Consider the following 13,595-nt stretch of genomic DNA (forward strand, 5'->3'; position numbering starts at 1 on the left):
ATATAGATGTGTAAAATTAGGAGATAGGTCTTATTAAAAATAGATATTTTCCTTGGTGAAAATCACTGTCTGGATAAGTTCCTCCTGGTCTGGTGGGCAGACATGGGGAAGAAGAAAAGGAAACTAGACACTCAGCCAGAAGGCATCTGTGAAATTTCCAGCATTGAGTAATTTCAAATCAACACTTGCATCAATTCCACTGACTTGTACACTATCAAAGCGTAACATTAAAAAATAAGTATGAAGAATATAATTTGAAAGGTTCCTGCACCCTAGAAAAACAAGATGTTTAGAAACAATCTCAGTAGTTTAGCTCGAGATCCCTCATCTGCCGATGTCTGGAGTGTGAACAGATATTTTTTAAAAGTCGAGAATTTGAAACTTCTAGTAAAAATACTCTTCAGTTTCAAACTCTTCAGTTTCAAAGGTGATAACAGCAACTGTGAATGAAGATGTAGAGATAAATCCTGTGTGAAGCCACTAGTTCTGTTTTTTTTTTTGTTTGTTTGTTTGTTTGTTTTTTTAACAGTAACTGATATCTCAGTGAAGAAGAGACTGGTTTTCTCTGCATCTGGGGGTGAGATCCTCCAAGAATCTAAAGAATTACATTGATTAAGAAAGAGGAAAAAATGTATTTAAAAAGGAATTGGTGGCTTGCCAATACTTGAGCAATCTGTAAAGTTTTCCCTCTAGGCCTTTTGCTACCCTAAAAAAGGAAACAAGTTTCTACTGCTAGCACTGCCCCTCTCAGAACATCCATTTCATCAGGTATCTTGAGGGACCCCCTAGTCTGAAAGATGTCCTGCACACCCATGGTTTTGGCTGCACCATGATGACAACATCCCTCTGCTTAGTATGAGCCATGATTTCCCCCAGGTGTGTGTTTTTTTCAGGCCTGCATCTGTCTGGGGCTGTACCTGCACCTGAGGGCATATGAGCTTGCTCCAGCAGGCTGACTTTGGTAATGGGTTTCCCAACACTGTAAAACAGTGCCTTCAGAAGCTTCCCCAGGGCAGGACAGGTGGCCAGATGCCAGACAAACTACTCTTGCACCCTGATGACAAGCCCTCTGCAGGCAGCGTGAAGGTCCTTTAAGAATGTTTCAGATGGGGGCAATCAGGAGGGACTCCACACAGGGCATCAAGGTGAGAGGAAAGGATAAGTGCAATGTCAGTGTCCTAGTGGACAGCAGGCTGACCACGAGTCAGCAATGTGTCCTTGTGGCCAACAAGGCCAATGGTGCATTTGGAAGAGTGTCGCCAGGAGTTCAAGGGAGGTGATCCTCCCCCTCTGCTCAGCCCTGGTGAGGCCACACCTGGAGCATTGTGTCTGGTTCTGGGCTCCCCAGTACCAGAGGGATGTGGAGCTACTGGAGCGAGTTCAGAGGAGGGCTACCAAGATGATGAGAGGACTGGAGCACCTGTTGTACGAGGACAGGCTGAAAGAACTGGGCCCATTTAGCCTGGAAGAGAGAAGACTGAGGGGAGATCTCATTAATGTATATAAATATCTGAGGTGAGGACGTCGAGAGGATGGAGACAGTCTCTTTTCAGTTGTGCCCAGTGAGAGGATGAGAGACAACAGGAACAAACTGAAGTACATCAAGTTCCAGCTGAATAGGAGAGGGCACTTCTTTACTGTGAGGGTGACAGAGCACTGGGACAGGTTGCCCAAAGAGGCTGTGTTGTCTTCTCCTCTGGAGATATTCAAAACCTGCCTGGATGCCATCCTGCACAATGTGCTCTAAATGATCTTGCTCGGCAGGGGGATTGGACCAGATGATCTCCAGAGGTCCCTTCCAACCCCATCCATTCTGTGATTCTGTGAATCTGTGATTCTGTGGGTGCATGTGCTGGGAATGAAGGAAAATAAATCCATGCAGTGATTCTTTTGGTAAAGAGCTGCCATGATGGCAGCATGTTGTCTAACATGGTTCTGCTAGTTACAGGTTATGAAACCCATTGGAGAGCTTTTAACACATTTTTTGCTGCTTGGCATCCCTCTTGTCATGGGTTTTGGGTCTTTTATCTTCATGTGACTTGTCAGGATGACTGATATATTAACTACCTGGCTGATCCTATACAAAGAAAGGGGACTGGGAGAATGTAGTTTCCCAGGAAGCAGTCAGGGATGACATTATTAGCTCAACATTATTGTGGGCAAGAAACAAGTACCTGTTGCTTAATAAAACAGGTGCAAATATTAGCTACTACAAGAAGAGGGTACTGCTTGCAGTAAGAAGCAACAAGCTGCTGATGGGCTGTGTAATAGGATTACAAATCAGTAAAGAAAAAGTAGCACTTTCTCTGACAGGCTAGTTTAGGTAGAGATGAGATAATTATGACCAAATAAATAACACAACAATAAAAATTCAAAGGGAGGGCAGTGACAGACAGAGGCAGGCTGCAGTGCAAAACTAATGAGCAAATTGTTGCTAAAATTCAACTCTCTCTAGATGCAAAATGGAGATTAATTTGCTTTGTTATAAGGCAACAGCTATTAAAAACCTCACGGACCTGCAGATATATTGCAGTGCAGAGAATGTGAAATGAGATTTCCATGTCAGATTTGTACTCTCACAATTATGCATGAGGGTTTTGCATATTATTTGAGAGCCTGAGATTATTAATGATTAAGAATCATTTATATAGCCTTCGAAGTTACATCCTCTTTTACAAAACTGATTAAGATGTGCTTATTCTCTTCTTTTCTCCCTCTCTTCTCCCACTCTCTCCTTCCAGATATGCCAATCAATGGACAAATATTGTTTATTCCACTCATGACAACATCCAATTGCATTTTTAGGGCTGTGTATCACATCAATCTGCCAAACCTTGGAGGCTGGCAAACCTCATTATCAGAGCAGAACAACTATTTTTAGTTGTTATCAGGTATTCAGAAGCTTTTGAGAAATATTGAATGTACATTGTGGCAAGAAACTCAGCTACACAGGATCTGCAAAGTGAAAAAGGAATGTATTTCAACATCACATTATATCAACATCACATCACTTCCAAGTGCAAGGTCCTGCACCTGGGTCAGGGCAATCCCAAGCATGAATACAGGCTGGGTAATGAGTGGATGGAGAGCAGCCCTGAGGAGAAGAACCTGGCGGTACTGGTTGATGAGAAGCACAGCGTGAGCCGGCAATGTGCACTTGCAGCCCAGAAAGCCAACCATATGCTGGGCTGCATCAAAAGCAGCATGGCCAGCAGGATGAGGGAGTTGATTGTCCCCCTCTGCTCTGCTCTTGTGAGACCCCACCTGGAGTGCTGCATTCAGCTCTGGGGCCCCCAGCACAAGAAGGATGTGGACATATTAGAACAAGTCCAGAGGAGGGCTACAAAGATGATCAAGGGGCTGAAGCACTTATCCTACAAAGACAAGCTGAGGGATTTGGGGCTGTTCAGCCTGGAGAAGAGAAGGCTCCAAGGAGACCTTATAGCAGCCTTCCAGTACCTAAAGGGGGCCTACAGGAAAGCTGGGGAGGGACTCTTTGTCAGGGGGTGTAGTGACAGGACAAGGGGGAATGGCTTTAAATCAAAAGAGGGTAGGTTTAGATTAGATGTTAGGGAGAATTTCTTTACTCTGAAGGTGGTAAGGCACTGGCACAGGTTGCCCAGAGAAGCTCTGGATGTCCCATCCCTGGAGGTATTCAAGGCCAGGCTGGATGGGGTTTTGGACAACCTGGTCTGGTGGGAGGTGTCCCTGCCCAGGGGTTGGAACTGGTAGATCTTTATGGTCCCCCCCAACCCAAACCTTACTACGACTTATAAACTTTTGCTTTATGACAGACCAGCCTTTCAGACCTTACCAGACAGGTTACAAGAATCACAAGAAAATTTATGCTGGGAGAGTCCCTAAAGGTCATTTGGTCCAGTCCCAAATCAGAGCAGGGCTGGTTTTCACATTAGTGCAGGCATTGCAGCCAGCAGTTATTTACAAGACCTCCCAGATGAGCTGCAAGCCATCTGCATCTGCATCTGGATGTTCCCTTCTCCCTGCTGTGTCCTTGTGTCCAGGTACACCTCTTTTGAATTGTGTCTTCTTTTGAATTTGTGGCTTTTTTTTTTTTTTTTTTTTTTTTTGGTCTTTCCTCACCCTTGGTTTTATTTCACTGTACACCACTGCTGAGGTCCTCTTTTGCTCTAGTAGTTTTAAGTCCACCATGATGCCACCTCCTTTAAAGTCTTTCTAGTTAGGCTGGCCACAGATCTTGTAAACATTATTTCTGTTCCATTCCTTTGTCTTTCTTTGCTGTGTTTCCTCTAGGCTCTGTTTAGACAGGAAATAATTTGGGACAGCGTCTGTCACATCTTAAAACCTCTGTAGTGTCATAGGATATCATGGTGTCATCCAACAAACCAGTAGTAATGAGGATAATGACTTCTTTCATAACTGTCAAACTTACTTTGTCATGAACTTTATTTTTAAAGACACAGAAAATGAAATGTTTGTCTTGACTTTCTGTCAAAAACATAAAATTTCAAGTGGGTATGAATTTCACTTATTATCATTATTTTCACTCATTTATGTAATCAATCTTCAAAAATGTTAGATACGCAAAAGCACATTAAGTGACATGTTGTCAGTTCATAACTAGTTTCATACTGTTAAAATAGCGATTTGTTCTCTGTCTGCTGTAGCTCTCACATTATGGGGTCTTGCTAATGCCTGCACTTCACTGCATTAGCTTAATAGCTATGCCTGCTGATATAGGATTTACCTGTTTTCCCTTTGAAAGTTTTTTTTTTTCCCTCATATCAGTTAAAAAAAAGAAAAAAAGAAAAAATGAATGAAATGTTGTTAAAAATATTTTTTTTTTCTTCATTTAAGAAAGTCTTTTTTAAATGTATTTATTTTTTCAATATCCACTGGTAGATAGTTGGCTGTCCATAAGCTGACGAAGTTTTCTGGAGATTTTGATTGTAGGAGTACACTTCCATAAATATCCCTCTGGCTTCATGGGTATAATTTCACTGAACTTCATGCATTTGTTTGTATATAATTGAGAAAATGGTATACATACATACATAGAAAATAATGAGTAAGATAGATGGTTTAGTACTCAAATAAGCTGGCAGTCTTCACAGCATGATTTTAAAAGCTTGAAAAAAAAATCAAAAACTGTAGTACAAACATTTGTAGCCCTTAAGGATGATTTTTGTACTAAAGCAGGACACAGTAACATCTGCCTGATAATTAAACATTCATCGTTGTACAAAATACTGAGGAAGAACTTCAAACATATATAAGCAATGGCTTATTCTAGCAGATGAAAGCAGATTTTGCTGTTTTCACATATCTGATCAACCATAAAGCATCTTACATAACAGAACGTAGGTACATTTCATTCTTCTATTGTGATTAGACACGGGATCATCTCATTATACAGCTGAGTGAAACCAGAAGAGGCTCTTCACATTGTTATACAACTCACAGTTGGAACCCTTTTTTTTTCCTCTTGTTTCCAAAAATGTGTGTAAGCACAGTACAGAAGACCTGCAAAACCTCTCTGCAGTCATCACACGGTAAATATTGCACATGTGAACTAAGTACTCGGTCACTTTGCCAGTTTTTGCTCATGAGAATGTTTAGAATTGTATGCACTACCTGTTTGAAGTCCTTCAGCAAAAAAATGTTGCTGGCAAACCTGTTTCAGTACAACAAACTGAATGTCTTTATGGTCTCATCTGGCCTTAAAATGTTTATTTTGTTTTCTGCATTGCTCAGGATTTGTGCTCATCACAATCCTTCTGCGTCATTAGTTTTGTTGTGTGATTAGCCAGTTTAGTGATCTCAGCTCAGTCCTTCCAAGACATTTGGGTCTCAATTTCTAGGCAGGATCCAACCCCCTGTGATTTTTTAGAAAAATAAAGCATCTACATATGGGTTGGGGGATAGGATTTCTAGTGCCTAATTTGGTGAGAGCCTGAAACTGGAGGTCATGATCATTAGTGAGGGAATGGGGAGTAGAGCATCCCAAACACTGCACTTACTTCCAAAGTACTTACTTACAACAAAGCCACATATACATTAGCAAATTGATCAGTGCCAGAGAACATTGCCAGGTCCTGGAATGAGACCCATTGTACTGTACTGACCAAATTCCTGGGCATTGTTCAGATCACTAAATGGCCAACAACCATTCTTGAAGGGTGGTAGATGTGCAACCACCTATTTTGGGGCACTAAGAGAGTTGTATATACTTGGGCTCTTCTGTGCTATTTGGCCTCAGTGATTCACAGTGGTTGTCCTGGTTTCAGTTAGGACAAAGTTAATTTTCTTCCTAGTAGCTGGTGGAATGCTGTGTTTTGGCTTAGGATGAGAAGAGTGCTGATAACACCCTGATGTTTTAATTGTTGCAGAGCAGTGCTTACACCAAGCCAAGGACATCTCAGTTTCTTGCTCTATCCTGCCAACGGGCAGGCTGGGGGTGCAGCAAGAGCTGGGAGGGGACAGATCCAGGACAGCTGACCCAAACCAGCCAAAGGGGTATTCCATACCATCTGATGTCATGCTAAACAATATATAGGGGTGGCTAGCCAGGGGAGGGGGCCGGACTGCTTGGGGTTAGGCTGGGCATCGGTCAGCGGGTGGTGAGCAATTGCATTGTGCATCACTTGTTTGTACACATTATTATTAGTAGTACTATTATCATCATTATTGTTATTATTATTATTGTTATTATTATTGTTATTATTATTTTCCTGTCTTAATAAACTGTCTTTATCTCAACTCACAGGCTTCACTTTCCGTTTCTCTCCCACATCCCAGAGAGGGAGGGGGGAGGGTGAGCGAACGGCTGTGTGGTGTTTAGCTGCCAGCTGGGTTAAAACATGACGGTGGTCTTTTAACTTACTAGTACAGACAGTCCAATGGAAATGTAATCAATGGAAATGTAATCAATGGATTGGATAGCATTGGTTCCTTTCAGCTCAGCTTCTTGACTGGTTAACCAAGAGTAAGAGTTTTCAACTTGTTTTTACACTTTTTTTTTTTTTTTTTAAAAGTTTTATTGGCATAATATCCAAAGAATCAATGCTTAGACCATAAACATATCCAAAGCATCCTAATACCCTGGTACTTAAAAATGAGAAATGACCAAAACTAGACTGAGAACTCATCTCTCATAGTGTTGAGAAATTACTCACTGAAAGGTCCTCTTTTATTTCAGTGAAGCTAGTGATAGAGCAGTGACATGTTAAAATAAAGAATGTTTCACTCTTAATATTCTTATTAAATGTTTGTACAACTCCTGCATATTAATATATGACCCAGTGCTCAACTAAAGATGAAACTGGCATTTTTATTAATAAACTTTGTTTTGAAATGCATATGTGCAGCATTTTATGTATACTCGAAATACAAATGAACACTCTGTTCAGGAAATAAAAAATTAAAAACAGCAATGTCAAATCTGCCCAGAAACTAAATAAAACCAGTGAAAGAAAGAACATTATGTGTCTTTTAAAACATAGGCATGTTACTAGAGCTACTATAGACTAGTGGATGAAATTAAAAGCCCAGCACTCTATACATACCACTAGATATGCAATTAATTCAATTTGTTTGTTTTGTGTCTATAAAAACTTCCACTACTTAGTTGTTAGCCAAACAATTTTTTTCGGTATTCCACCTCCTTTTGAAACTGAATGTGTTGGGCCCCATCAGTCAATATTGACTGCTCTACCATTTACTGTGTTTACAAAAGCTGCTCTGGAAGCTGTCTCATGTTGTAGCAGAAGGAGCAGCTTCAGCCTGTAAATCTCTTACTAGTTCACTTCTAAGACTTACATATTAATGCATTATGAATTATGCTTTGGGATTGCATCGTGTATTGCTCTCTAGTATGGAAAATAATTTATCAGCTTCTATAGCCACCTCCAAAATCTCAGCCCAGATGCAATCTGCAGTATATTTACTTGTCATATAACTCACTTGTAACCACACAATCAATCTTCGTCCATCAGGAAAGCCTGAGGGAACATTAAAGGCAATGCAAAGATTCTCCATATAATATTACTTGCCCATTTTGTCCCAGATGAGAATATTAGAGAAAAAAATAGTGGTCCAGGCTCGAACTGTCTAATTATTGCAGGATAGTTGCTTTTGTTCTTAAAATGCCCCAAATACCCAGGTGGTATAAATTCATACCCTTACCCTCCAAAAGTTCTGGTCTGTGCTGCAGCTTGGAGCTGCAACAGATAAATTTTGTGAGTGCTGTTAATTAGTGAGTAGTGTTCTACCTCATTGGCCCACAAGCTGAGCTTTGTGACTTCTTACATAATTGGTTGCAGAAGTCCCTTGCCTGCTCCTGTATTTCACCTTCCCACTCCACCAAGGTCTTTATTCTGGATTTGTCTGGGTTAAGGCTTCTTTGGAAGTATTCTGGTGCACTACATGAACAACATTTTTGTGGAAATTTGAAATTTTAAATCTAGAATGTGTATCCAACAATTCCTCCTGTGAGGAATTGCAGCATACCTCAAGTGAAGGAAAATCTATGAAACAGATTCTACAGTCCATATTAAACCTCCTTTTCTCTTTCTTTCCACTGCTTTTTCTACCATTTACCTCCTGCTTCTTAGTGCATTTGGGACTGATTGTTACTCGCTAACAAAGAATTAGGATATGTATCAGCTTTTAATCCATATTGTAACATTAAGTTTTCTAAAAAGATGACCTGCTGGAAAATAAAGGTAGCTAGTGCACATTTTAATCACCTCTAGCTACTGCCCCAGCCCTGTATGCGTGGCTGAACTAGTCCTTCTGTTGACATCAACATATTTTCACTTCATTCCTGGATCCTAGAGAAGAAATATACTACCCACATTACAAAATGTACCTCCATATTATACTATAGATTTGACATTTAGCTGCTTTGCACATCTGTATTTTCCTACTTTGTTTACATCAGGATAATTAAGAAAAGCGGTAGAGCTAGTAAGCAGCATTTTTCCAGTGTTTCTTGAACCTTAACATTTTTTCTTCCTCTTCCCCACAACCTACTGTAAAGGAGTCCTTAGTCTTTACCAGGAAAGAGATCATCTACATCAAATCTCTCTAATGTCTTTATCATCAGAAACCTTTACCATATTTCATAAGAAATACCTGGAAATTATGGAAAACCTTGTACATGTTGGACTTATGAGGTATTACTATACACAACTATACATTGTACTATTTTGCTACTTCAAATTGGAAAATGCTCTTGGAAGTTACAAATCAGGTAACTAGAAAGTCACTTTACACATAATTGTCAAGCAGGCTGAGTTTCAAACTAATAATTCATCCATAAATTGTATCCTAGAGATACACCAGAAACATTCTCTTATTATGATACAGGCCTCTTGGCAGAACAGCACAGTAGTTAGCTGAAAAAAATTCTCTGCTTCATTTTGTTCAGCCAAGGGAACTGCAGCAGAACCTCATTTAAGTATCAGGATCAGCCAGAAATGAAGTGCACTTGATGTTCTTTCCAATCCCATGAACAAAGGCTTGAGCAGCAGCAATGGGATGTAATCAGTGCCAGAAGACATCTTCACCTATATTCAAAATAAAAGCTCCACTCAAAATTTCATCAGCTGGATCAGTTTTCTTTCCTGGAATTTGGTTGTAAGAGACCAAGAAGACTGGAAACTCATTTGTATATGTATAATTTTAAGCATATTTAAATACAAAGAATCACACTTGGCTGAATAGGATCATTTCCTCCCTCATTAATCATGATGTTACATACAATATGCTGTTCTCATATTTTAAAAGTAACAGAACTGAATTCTCATGTACAATAAGACAGTGCTACAAAGTGGTCTACTATACATGATATGTTCAAGTTGAAAGGATCCATAGACCCTTACACTGTCCTCTACAACTAGAGAAATATTCAATTTACAGCACTAAAATTTATTATTATTATTATTATTATTATTATTATTATTATTATTATTTTCAAATTAAAGTTCAATCTCTGCTGACAAATAAGAGTCTCTTCTCCTGAGTCAAGGAACAATAATTCCTCTTTAGAATCAGCAAAATAGAAAAAGAGGATAGTGGTATAATGCCATTTTGATTTAAAGACTCAGAGGAATTTTCAGATTATTGGCCTGCATATCTAGACAAGGAGCTTATCTATACACAGAAGATGCATATTTACCTCCCTTTTTCTTGGGTTGCCATATGGTTCCCTTGCAAACACTGTGGTGGCTGACACTGTCTGAGGGACCCAGAAATGGAACAGATGACTACTGGAAAAGTAGGAAGTATTTGTAACTAATTTTTGAGTCTCTGGCAGAGTTGAGCCTGTGTAATATTCCCTCCAACTTCCTTCATCTTCTAGAAAGAGAATAAATGAACAGCAGCTATAAGGTTTATGGGAGACGGGTTTATTCAGCTTGCCACAGTGTTGCTACATAGAGAGAAAACTCTAGAAATAAATTACTGTTGAGACTGATTCTTGAAGTGTAAAAGGCTAAAAATATGATTTCATCAAGCAGTGTACTTTGCATTTGAAGGATTTGAACCTTTAGAGTTTACTCATAAAGTCTGCCACTCACAAGGGTCATGGGGACCTGTCAGTAATTCTTGTTTCAAGACAAGCTAAGTGGTTAATGAATTCTACAGGCAAGTGTTATCTCAGACAAGGAAGGAAAGGAGATGAAAGTGAGAATATAAGCATGATACAGTAGCAGTAGGCAATGATCTAAGTAAAATAGGTAGCTGTCTCAATAAGCAAGAATGAAGATCAGCTTGGCCTTTTATCCATAGGTCTTGGAGAGAGGAATGAAGAGACAGCAACAGGTCATCACACGGAATTGGTCTTCAGAAGCTTCAAACTGCTGCTGCCTTGCAGAAACAGATAACCCAGGGAATGGTAGGGATAAAATCATGGAGTAAACTCTAAGCAAGGATATATAATTACAGCATTTGCTGGGGCATAGCAAAAAGAGGCTGTGTCCACAGATTATATGAGAATGATCAGAGAGTTGATTTACAGAAACAGAAGACTTTTCTTTTCTCTCATCAGCAGCCGGATACTTGTCTGCAGTCATGATATATAGCATATGAAATGTTCCTTGGGAATTAATTTTCTAAAACCAGACCATTACTGAATAAGTAAGTCCATGCAGGCAGTTCCAAGGGGACAAGGATTTTGCCAACACCCAAAAGAGATGCTTGAAATGCAAGGAGTTTCTCAAATCAGATCATAAATCTTGCCACTGTTGTTGGCAGATGCAGCCTCTTCCAGGAAGTTGCACTGGAACAGACAGCGTCAGATAGGTGTAGTAGAACCTGAGGACAGAAAAAAGATAAACTGGCAAGAGATGGTAAGGGATCTGCCACTAATGCACTGAAATCAATAGCACTCTAAAACATACACCCAGTGCCACTTTTAATTGTAAAGAACTACAGGTAGTCTTATTACCAAAATTAAAATGTTGTAGAATAACTGTATCTATAAAAACCTACAATAGGCTTACTACAGTATTTTTGGCTGCTGCTGCTAGTAAATGATACTATAATAAATTTATCAGACAGATGATGAGACCCAAAGAGATCAGCCTTAAAAGCTGATTGAGTTCAGTAATATAGAGAGTAACAAACACCCCCAAAATATTCAAACTTGGTATTGAGACAATATTAATTACATAAGTGTTTTTGTTTTCATTGTGGGAAATAAGTGCTTGAGTAGATTTTATTCTATACACACTGTATTTGTAGGGTTTTATATCTTTCACTGAATAGAACAGTGTTCTAGCGTGCTCCATTATATGCAAGGTAAATTGTCTGTTCATTGCTCTTCATTTTCTGTTTGTTCATTTGTTTGCTTGTTTTCCTGGGCTTTAAGTCTATTGCAAAAGACTGGGCTTTAAAGTCTATTGCAAAACTTATCATTTTGCCTTGGGTTTGTAAAAATGATGAGATTTTTTTTTCCCTCTCTTCTGAGAGCTTTTAAAATGTATTTGAATAGATGTTACGACTTTTATTTGTGCTGGTTTTTTTTTTGGTCTGCCCAGAATAATAAATAGGAACTTTTTTGAACAAGTGCTCATACAGATAAAAAATAAATGTCTGAAAAAGGGAAGAAAACAAAATCCTAATTCTGCTCTCACAGTCAACATATGCTGGAAAAAAACTTTTGTTTAGAAGTCTTGGAAAGTGGCACCAAAAACTTTGCATTCCAGCCACTGAGGCAGTTGCAGAGGGCTGGAACATGTGGGGCAGAGAAGTGGGGATACCTCTTCTGGCAGCTTTTGTCTTCTCATGGCAATCAGGCTCCTAAGTTGCACTTTCACCTCTTTGGCCTGACTACCTCCATCAGTGTTCACAGGGAGCAAAGCTTCCCACCACTAGGGCAGCAGCTCTCCATTTCCTTTCCACTAGTGAGGCTGAAAGGTGGATCTGGGAGAGCAACATCAATTTTAGTCTATTCTCCACCTTTGCCAAAACCTGCAGGGCAGCAGCTAGGAATTTGTTTTTACTGCAGAGCTCAATTTATGAAGTTCCCCTTACGAAGAAGAAAACAAGATTCAAGCCAACAGTGGCCTTATAGCTTCAGAATATGCTCAAAGGTGAAAGCCAGTGCAAACCCTTACAGGGGAGATACCATGAAAGAGATGCAACAAAACCAAGTGTTCTGCAGGAGGGTCAGAGGTTCTTCTGGAGGAGCAGGGAAGATTTAGCTGACATTAGAAAACCACTGGCTGTATCCAGCCTCTGTATGATTTTAATCAGATGGGGAAAGATTGGAAAAGGAAGGGCGTCATACAGTCATGTAAAAAAAGAAGGAAAAAAAAGATTTATTATAAAAAATACAAGGGGAAAATATATGGTGGAGTAGAATTATAATAGAACTGAGTCACAAAAGACTGAAAATGAAAAGAGCTTTTTGAAAAAGATGTCTTAGCTGGTCTTTCTGAGAGGGATGACCACAGAGAGGATAGGAATGAACTGAACTTAAAAGAACTTCAGTTGCCACAGAAAAAACTTTGAAAAATAATTCAGAGCTTTTTGATGTGCTTTATCTTAGAATTGGAATATTGTTTTTTTATATAGTGCACAGTTTAATTGTAGAGTATTCTCAGAGAGTTCATCTGATAGATTATTGTTTACCTGAGGGGCTATTAAAACAGCATAGCAATGAGTACAGTGTGAAAGCCTGAACAGATGCACTTCTCACTTCCAACAGCAAAAGTCTCTTTCCCTAGTGTTGCTCCAAGACAGAGGCACCAAAGCTGCTTCAGTTCTTGTGTGCCAGCCATGGACCACGGTGCCAGTGCATAAGCATGTACTGGGAGCAGTGTATTTGTTCCTATAGGTAGTGTGCTGTTGTCCTGCTTAATTAATCCATCTTCTCACCAGGATTAATCCTGCTTCTCAGCAGAGTGTGGGCTTGAATTCTGAAGTTTGGGGGATTGCAAGGTGCTCTGCCATGCAAACTAGCAAGCACAGAGATCTCTTGCTCCTCTGAACATGGATGTCTTCACTTCAGGTTGTAAGCACTGGAGAAGAATCTGAGGGGATCTAACCCAAACAAACAAAATTATTCTGGCCAGACTTGGAATGTCTAAACTCTAGTTGTCTAGTTCATG

General features: G+C 39.7%; 1 long non-coding RNA gene across 1 annotated transcript in view; it reads right to left on the reverse strand.

The window, feature by feature from the left end:
* Window positions 1-10,367: 10,367 nt before the first annotated feature.
* Window positions 10,368-13,595, reverse strand: part of LOC311446016 — a 29,380-nt gene continuing 26,152 nt past the window's right edge. Inside the window, exon 2 of the long non-coding RNA XR_014698713.1 lies at window positions 10,368-11,295. This is a non-coding gene — a long non-coding RNA (uncharacterized lncRNA). The remainder of the gene's footprint in view (window positions 11,296-13,595) is intronic.

The sequence above is a fragment of the Aythya ferina genome (genome assembly GCF_964211825.1).
Source record: "Aythya ferina genome assembly, chromosome: 1".
In the NCBI taxonomy this organism is placed as follows: Eukaryota; Metazoa; Chordata; class Aves; order Anseriformes; family Anatidae; genus Aythya; species Aythya ferina.